The sequence below is a fragment of the Abramis brama genome, assembly GCF_963993115.1.
Source record: "Abramis brama genome assembly, chromosome: 3".
Taxonomy (NCBI): domain Eukaryota; kingdom Metazoa; phylum Chordata; class Actinopteri; order Cypriniformes; family Leuciscidae; genus Abramis; species Abramis brama.
Window position 1 is genome coordinate 7,022,648 of NC_139965.1, and position 9,082 is coordinate 7,031,729.

Here is a 9,082-nt window from a genome sequence, read left to right on the forward strand (position 1 = left end):
GGTTCGGGCCGGGTTCGGGTCGAAAATATAAGCAAATGACTCGGGTCGGGTCGGACCTCGGGCTTAATCTTTTCCGCTCAGTGAAAAAAAAACAACAAAAAAACAAAACAGGTAACCCTTCCTTTTACAGTCCCCTAATTACTAGGTATTTACCTGGTAAATATATGGTAAGTTATAGTTGGTTATTGGTAATTACCACAGGTAACAAGAATGTAAATGCAGAGAAACTACAAACTACTTACTAGGTATTTACCGGGTAAATATATGGTAAGTTATAGTTGGTTATTGGTAATTACCACAGGTAACAAGTATGTAAATGCAGAGAAACTACAAACTAATTACTAAGTATTTACCTGGTAAGCATATGGTAAATTATAGTATTTTAGTGTGTAATTACTTAAGGTGATTAGTATGCAATTACAGAGAAACTACCAGGGAAAAAAACACCACTGTTAAATATCAACTCAACAAAGTACTGTGTACTTGTTACCTGTTTAGGTTGGTAATAACTCAGATTTAATTGTGTACTTCCTCAGAATGTAGGCAGCCAATTTTTAGAAACACCTCCAGTATTACCCATCAATTCAAGTTAGGTGTGTAGTTATCCTAAGGTTATGTTGGTAACAGTCCATGTTTATTTATTACTACCTTGAAATTAAGATGGTAGTTTCCAATAAATTACTTTGTCTTACATAGTTGTTGTTCATTGCTACACCCATTTATAGAGGGTTTATCAAATAATTTACCTTACACTTACCTGGTAACTACCCCGTAGGAACAGTTTTCCCTAATGTCATGGTACATCTTAAATACTGGGTATGTTCTTGCAGATGTTTTTACAATTTACTCATTAAGTAAAGTGCAACTGTACTGTAAAATGAAGCCTTGTTTATTTCCATGGTATTACCGGAATTGTACCATATAACCTAATCATTCCCTTTTCCATATAGTCACAATTTTATACCTTGTATGTCCTGCAACGTTACCAAGGAAAACATGACAATTTACTCGGTAAGTAAAGTGCAACTGTACTGTAAAAGGAAGCCTTTTTATTTCCATGGAATTACTGGGATCTTACCCTATAATCTAATAGCTACGTAACTGTAGCTATTACAGATTATTGGGTAAAATCCCAGTAATTCCATGGAAATAAAAAGGCTTCCTTTTATAGTAAAGTTGCACTTTACTTACTGAGAATGTTCAACGTGATCTCATGAGAATACGTGTATATTTTTACGTAAAGTGTAATTCTACCGTACATTTACCCAGATAGCAAAATCTTCTGGGCCTTTTCTGGATTCTTCTGGCATTTGTTTGGTTTGTGTTCGATGTTGGCAAATGGATGGCAACCCTGAAGGGTTCCGGAATCGGTGGTGGCGCAGCAGGAGGTGGTGGAGGGAGGGGCATTATTTTATGGCTCTCTTCTGATAATGTATATACACTGTTAGCAATTGATGTAATTTTTACAATAAATTTTACAACAACATATTGTATTCATGTTTTTATTGTAAATGCAAATTCATGATGGGAAATTTATGGACAGTCCTGTAATTTTATTGTAACTAACTACACTGTAGACGCATTATTTTACAGGCACCGCATAGCATTGTGGGATCGCTGCTGTTTGAATTTTGAAATTGCGCGGCCAACGGTAACGTTACCAGAGAATCAAACATTTTTGGAAGAAGAACACATCTCAGGTATGAAACGTTAACATGAAATCTATTATATAAGTATATGGATATATTAATACCGTTGATATGAGTGAGTGCTGCTGATTGTTTCGTTTGGTATATTTCAGTGACATTAGCTTCAGTGACGTTCGCCCCGAGTCGACTAAAAACAACAACCTGAACTGACCGCGGTGAAGTGCCGTCTTCTTTCTCAATCCACACGGAAAAGGAACTACATGCAGGTGTAAAGGTACGAGATATTGACAATTTTTCGTTTGGTATATTTCAGTGACATTAGCTAGACACGTTAGATCCCTATAACGTTAGCTCAACTCGCCCCGACTCGACTCGCTCACTCCCGGTAAACAACCTAAACTGACCCCGGTGAAGTGGCGGCGTCTTCAGTCCATAAGGAAAAAGGTAAGTTACCACATCAGGTACAAGACAATATATATTCACGATGGAAACACAAACATGGTGAGTATAATCGAGTCGAGCTGAGCTTGTAACGTAACGTTAATGGAAAACCACCACAATGACGATAGCTCAAATAACGTTAGCCCAGAATGTAAAAATAGTAACGTTAGCCCGGTAGCAGTAAGCTTCCTTAGCTCAGGTTATTATTGCATTGATTGCACTTGCTACCGGACAGGCTATTGTTATGTTATTAGCTGCTAGGACTTCTGTTTTGCTGTCTTGTAATCGGGCGTCTTGAAGTCGTGATGGTTTGCACACTAGCATAAACGTAAGTTATAGCTTGTAGATTTTACGGTCACTGAATAACGTTAACTTACAGAATTAAATGAAGATACCAGGATTTTAATTTAATTAATATTTCAAATAACGAGATTGAAATATGGGCTTTAATTAAATGACAATGTTGGTATCTTCATTTAATTCTGTAAGTTAACTAACGTTATATAGTTAACTGTGATAAAAGCTGAATATAGCATCTGGTATGTTCAGATGTTATAACTTTACTTTGTGCTTGGCCAACCAGTCCAGGGTGAAAAAGCACATGTAAGCTGTCTTTATCTAAAATAAACTGCGCGTGCGCAACTTAAACCAACCAGCATCGTCATTAAATATTTTTTCGGATCCTGGGGTCTGTTGAAAGGCTTTCAGAGCTCTCTTTGTCTTCAGAGAAGGCAGCACATTATCAGTAGTATTAAAATCAAGTTAACCATTTTGTTTGTCTCAAATTATATGTGGCTGCCTGGCAGACTGTATGGAATATTAAAATAATAAATAATAGATTTGTAATTGGTATTTGTTGTGTGATACATTTGGTAATGTTTACATTTTTTATTCCCTAGCCCTCTGCCACAGCTGCTGATATCCAGAGAGAGACCCTACAAGGCACACCTTGCTTAATTGTACAAGGTAAATTCTTCCCTAAATGAAAATTACCCAATGATTTACTTACCTCCAAGCCATTCTTTCAGACAAATACAATCTGAGTTAAAAAAAAAAAAAAAAAACCTGACACTTCCCAGCTTTATAATGGCAGTGGATCAGTTTGAAGCTCAAAAAAGTGCATTTATCCATCATAAAAGAGCTCCACGCGGCTCTGAGCGGTTAAAATAGGCCTCCTGAAGTGAAGAGTTTGTGTAAGAAAAATATCCATATTTTAACACATCACAAAGTAAAATTCTAGCTTACGGCCGAACGGCCATGCAGTCTACTTGCATTCAAAGTGCAACTTACGCAACTTATGACGTCAGAACTAGCGTAGTGTGTCATGGCGTAGTAAATATCAGCAGTACGTTGCATAAGTTGCACTTTAGAGTAAAATCTGTATGTTATTGTTCTTTTGGCCGGAAGCTAGTAATTTTACTTCATGTAAGAAAAATATTAATATTTAAACCTTTACAAACTCATTGCTTTGCTTCAGAAGGCCTTTATTAACCCCTCAGAACTGTGTGAAGTACTTTTATGATGGATAGACTTTTGAGCTTCAAACTGATGTTGCAATCCACTGCCATTATAAAGCTCGGAAGCATCAGGTTGTTTATTAATATAACTCCGCTTGTAAATATATTGTGAATTTTATCCGTTTCAGGTCAGGATTTCTTTTTCAAATGGTTAAAATGTGCATTAAAAAGTTGGATGGAGACATTGGGTCTCATTCATGAAACATTCGTAAATATACGAGTAAATATGTGAGTGATTTGCGCGTAAAGAGACATTCCTGAAAATTCTTCTCCTGATTCACAAATACTTCGTAAATGTCAGATTTGATAGTGAAATGTGTGTGTGGGTTAATGAATTCCAATCAGTCGTAAATGGGACGCGCGTGCACGCTCATTCTTAATTACCATAAATCCCGCCCATTAAAACCGACTGACAACTAAATATGGGCATCATATTATGACACGAAACGAAGGATTTCAACGTGTCTTCTCAAAAGCGAATGAAAAAGAGAAATTTCTTGGATGCAGAAATTGATGTTTTATTATCAGAAGTTCATTCAAAACGCCACATTTTATTTTCAAGCGTACATAGTGGCGTAACAGTGCCCGGTTGCATAAAGCACCTTAAGTTTTTCCCTTAAGTATGATACTTAAGGGGCGATTTCCCCTTACCTAAGAGAATAACTTAAGGGTGTTGCATATAATCTCTTAAACGGTTCTCTTAGGTAAGGGAAACATTTAAGTGTTTCACGACAGCGATCCTGGATTCACGTTATAAAAGTCTGTTGTTGCCATAGATACGCAAAACACTAACATGCCGCGTCGCGTGACGCGTCTAGGACAACTCGAGGTATCGCACACCAGACGCGCACTTTCTCAGTTTATGGACAGCAATATTGTTATGTTTAAGGACATAATGGAATTAAGATAATGTATGTACGTTATGTTATGACTGTACTGTACAATTAAATATAATCGTTGCTAAGTCTGCAGTCACTTTACCTCAGAGTGTCCGTTAACTGAATGAATTGAGAATATCACCTGAAGATCCGATACACACTAATTGTACATTTATTGAATGGTAGCCGATTTATGCACGTGGAAAACATATCCCACTACCGTCTGAAAACTCCCAGTTGCAAAAAAACGCAGTGCCATAAGCAGTTGTAACACCGCAGTTAAAGAGTGGTTGCGATGTGTGACATGATCAAGGTATGCGATGTGTGACGATGTCAAATATTGCGCGTCGATCAAATCGGTATTCTTGCAACAATTTTTCATTGCTAAGATGGTCCAAAGGGTTCTCTCTATCCCTAAAAATTCTTCTTGGCACATAATGATCTTCAGCTGGTTCCATAAATTCAGCCATCGTCTTATTTTTGTCCGCGTTACTCTTAAGGTTACGATTTCCAAACCTTAAATTATACTTAGGGAAATGACCGTTAAGGGGTTTTATGCAACACTTAATGCTTTTTAAGGGATTACTTAAGTGAAAAAACAGCATTTAAGGGAAATTCTAAGTGTTTATGACGTTTTACTTAACCCTCAGAGAGTCTTCGTTTAGCAGTCACACTCAGTGCCTTCCCGGTCAGAAGTGACCGGACACCTAAAAATGAAACTTCCTCCATCCCAGTAAAAACCAATGCAATTTAATTTTGTTCTATAATATTTATTCTTTTTAATTTAGTATTTTGAGACAATTTGATTGAACTTATTAATATTTATGCATTATTTATAGTCCATTTTTTGCCATTGAAAAAAATGATTAATTTTTTTTTTTTCAATTTAAAAATAAAATAAAAAATTATACAGTATTTTCGGTTAAAATAGAGACTAGGCTTTCAGAAAAAAAATAAAATTAAAATAAATAAATAAATTTATTAAACATAAAATTATATAAATCATGTTATTGCATGGGTTTACCACTAGATGCCTGTATAGCTCTAAATGGAGATGCTTGTGAATTCTAGTTGTTTTTGGACCAAATTACTTACTTTTAAGATGTGGATTGAATGTATTTTTTTAGAAATTCTCAAATAATACTTTTTGCCAAGGTTTATAACATTTTATTAATTATTATTTTAATAATTTTAATAATTATTATATTAATTATATATATATATATTAATTATAATTATTAATTATGTTATGTTTTTCACTCTTGATGTTTTAGAGTTTCACCCCTTCATTGCTGAGCACTTTTTTTCTGCATCGTGGCCGATTTGTAGAGAATTTTTGTGTTTTTGTCAATTTCCCATTCATTTCCTATGGGGGTCATTTTTGACCAAAGACCACAAGTGTGACTATTTTTTTTATGACCACTTAGCATGCTCGGATCATGAACTCAATTTTTTTTTGTGCTCACATACCTAATGCCAGAAAAGTCACCAAGTTTCGTAACATTCCGATGAAGCTGTGATTTTTAAAAATTCAAAACAGATTTTTTGTAATCTGAATTTATTGGTGTGTATGTGTATAAAAGTGTGTTTGTATGTGTGTGTGTGTGGGTGGGTGTGAATTTTTTGCACTCTTGATGTTGTAGAGTGTCACCCCTTTACTGCGGTGTACTTTTTTTTAGAATCGTGGCCGATTTGTAGATTGTACAGACAAAAATTCAGAGAATTTTTGTGTTTTTGTAAATTTCCCATTCATTTCCTATGGGTCGGTCATTTTTGACCGAAGACACTGAGTGTGACTATTTTTTTTACGACCACTTAGCATGCTCGGATCATGACCTCAATTTTTTTTTGTATTCACATACCTAATGCCATAAAAGTCACCAAGTATCATAACCTTCCGATGAAGCTGTGATTTTTAAAAATTCAAAACAGAAAATTTTTCGGTCAGAAGTGACCGAGGACTCTCTGAGGGTTAAAGAAACCCTTAAGTAACACTTAAGGGTTTTTTTCTGCAACACCCTTAGGTTTAAGGGAAACATAAGGGCGAACTTAAGGGCAAATTACACTTAAGGTGCTTTATGCAACCGGGCACAGGTCCTAAAAAAAAGAAGGATTTTTTAGGTAATACCTAAATGCTTTAGGTAAAAATGCTTGGCAGCATACAGATGCAGTTATTGGAGTTTCATCTGTTAATCGAACAGTCCCAGAAGAAGTGAAAAGAAAATGGTTCGACATGAAGCTTGACTGCAACACTTGTAACTTGCGGACTTGTAAAAAAAAAAAAAAAAAAAAAAAGAATAAACAGCTTGAATATAAAAAAAAAAAAAAAAGACTTGCGGACTTGTGTTCCGTTTGCAGATGCTATTACTGTCTCTCGTAATAAAAGTAAAAAGAAAACCCGTATGTAATTACTATATAATATTTTTTCAAAATGCTGTGTAAATATGTACCCGATTTCGGTGAATTAAAAGGCAGCCTTATTAATGAGCAAAACGTTCTGATGTTAAACGCACTATTTACGCGTGGCTGGGACCAGGTGTAGATTTCTTTCGTACCAACTAACATTTGGGAAATACGAACATTTTAATGAATCCGAAAATTTTCGCCAGAACCACTTTACACACGATTTACACAAAAATTCGTTCTGCTCGTGTTTCATGAATGAGACCCACTGACATTATATATTTACAAAAAAACAATGTAAAAGCCAATGTAATTCTAAATGTTATAGGGATACTCCACCGTTTTTGACTGCAGTAGATGTGAAAGATATGAATAAAAATGATGTTATTCAGCCAGCGCTCATACCTGTATTTACATCCTGTTTTCGGTCGAAGTCCATAGTAATCGATTGTTGAGTTCACGCGCGTGATCATACGTGATAAACCTATGCGCGTGAACTCGACAATCGATTACTGTGGACTTCGACCGAAAACAGGATGTAAATACAGGTATGAGCGCTGGCTGAATTAACCATTTTTATCCATATCTTTCACATCTACTGCAGTCAGATTCACTCGTGTTCACTCTGAAGGAATCACTCATATGGCTGTGCACTTGTAATGACACATCAAGGATGTTAAGAGGCTAAAAGCAGGTTTAAAACTTGCCCCATTGAAGTCAACAGGGTGAAAATTTTAAAAAGAGGATAACACGGTGTAGGCAACACCATTTTTGTCGTTGTTCTCTGTACTGACAGCACTCCAAATTTAAAAAAAAAATAGCTCAATGTTAAAATTGACCGGAGTTCTCCTTTAACTTAAAGGCCTAAATTAAATTTAAGTTTAAATGGCTTTGCCTGTCTTTACTTTGTCTTTAAGTCTTATATTAAAACTCTGAAACCTGCCATGATATCTTTATTTGTTTGTTTGTAGAAACCATTCGGAGAAATCCTGGATACAGAGAATCCACGAACCAGGAGGTGGAGCAATGGTTGAGGCGTTGGTTGTATTTGGCTGGCGATCGAGAGGGGGGTAGGAGGAGGAGAAGCACAGTCCTCCACCACCAGCCACCCACCAACACATAACACATTAACACAAAGTCAGGCACACATACATATACGTTCCACTTTGGCCCGTTTCTGGCCACACTTTAACATACACTACCGTTCATAAGTTTGTGGTCTTTCATGGTTTACACATGGTTTCAAGGTTTTACTAGTGTGATTTCTAAAACCATGCTTTGTATTATAAATGTTTTTAGATTTCATTTTCTTACATTTTATTTGTATAAAAAAAATGAATAATTGTAAATGTTAACCTATTTAGGTCATATGTTTATGTTGATTGAAAATAAACACTAATTTTCAGCAGTTATGGTTTCCTGGTTTGATTTATCTTTGAATTGCATGGTTGCTGTTGGGCGCAGATATTAAATATGGGTCAAATTAGTTGTTTAATATAATCTGGCAGAGTTGTGGCCTGTGCTCGGGAGACATCTGGCTTTTCAATGGTGATATTATGGCATGAATATGGGCCAATTTCGGGTCTTCTGGCTCTCGTCTGGTAAGGCATTGGCAGCTTTCTGGCATGCTTTTGGCAAAACTGTTTGGGCCGGTTTTGGCCCTGCATTCCGCGCGGTATGTTTGCCAAAACTAAGAACAGTGTTTGGCCCATAAAAGGCCCGGAACAATTTTGCTATCTGGGTACTTACGTTTTATACACACAGAAACGTATAATACTGACGTATTTACAGCACTAAAATGTAAAATGTTTACGAATTAACAGCACAAAAACGATTAGCCTACATGCATTTAAACAAGCTACACTTTAAAACCTTAAAAATACCTTATTTAATCGTTTAACCATTTTAATAGTTTATTTACAGTGAGACACAAAATGCGTTTTCTCCAATAGAACAATAATACACCAACATAAATTCACAAAATACATCAATTTTATTATACTTGATATAATCCAAATCTTTAGAATCCATACGTTTGCAAGAAAGAGATCCAAATTCAGCCCTTTATCCAGTGAGTGATCTTCATCTCCATTTCACAGGCTATCACAAACAGCGCAGTCCGTAACTGTCAAATCCCGCGCTCGTGATGAATTCAAAATTCAAAAATTGCGCCCTCAAGAAGCGTTACGACATG

The 9,082-nt window shown here is 35.9% G+C and overlaps 1 long non-coding RNA gene across 1 annotated transcript; it reads left to right on the top strand.

The window, feature by feature from the left end:
* Nucleotides 1-1,721: 1,721 nt before the first annotated feature.
* LOC311079218 lies at nucleotides 1,722-8,274 on the top strand. The gene is made up of 3 exons (XR_014605366.1): nucleotides 1,722-1,923; nucleotides 2,990-3,056; nucleotides 7,860-8,274. It is a non-coding gene; the product is annotated as an uncharacterized lncRNA (long non-coding RNA).
* Nucleotides 8,275-9,082: the final 808 nt, after the last annotated feature.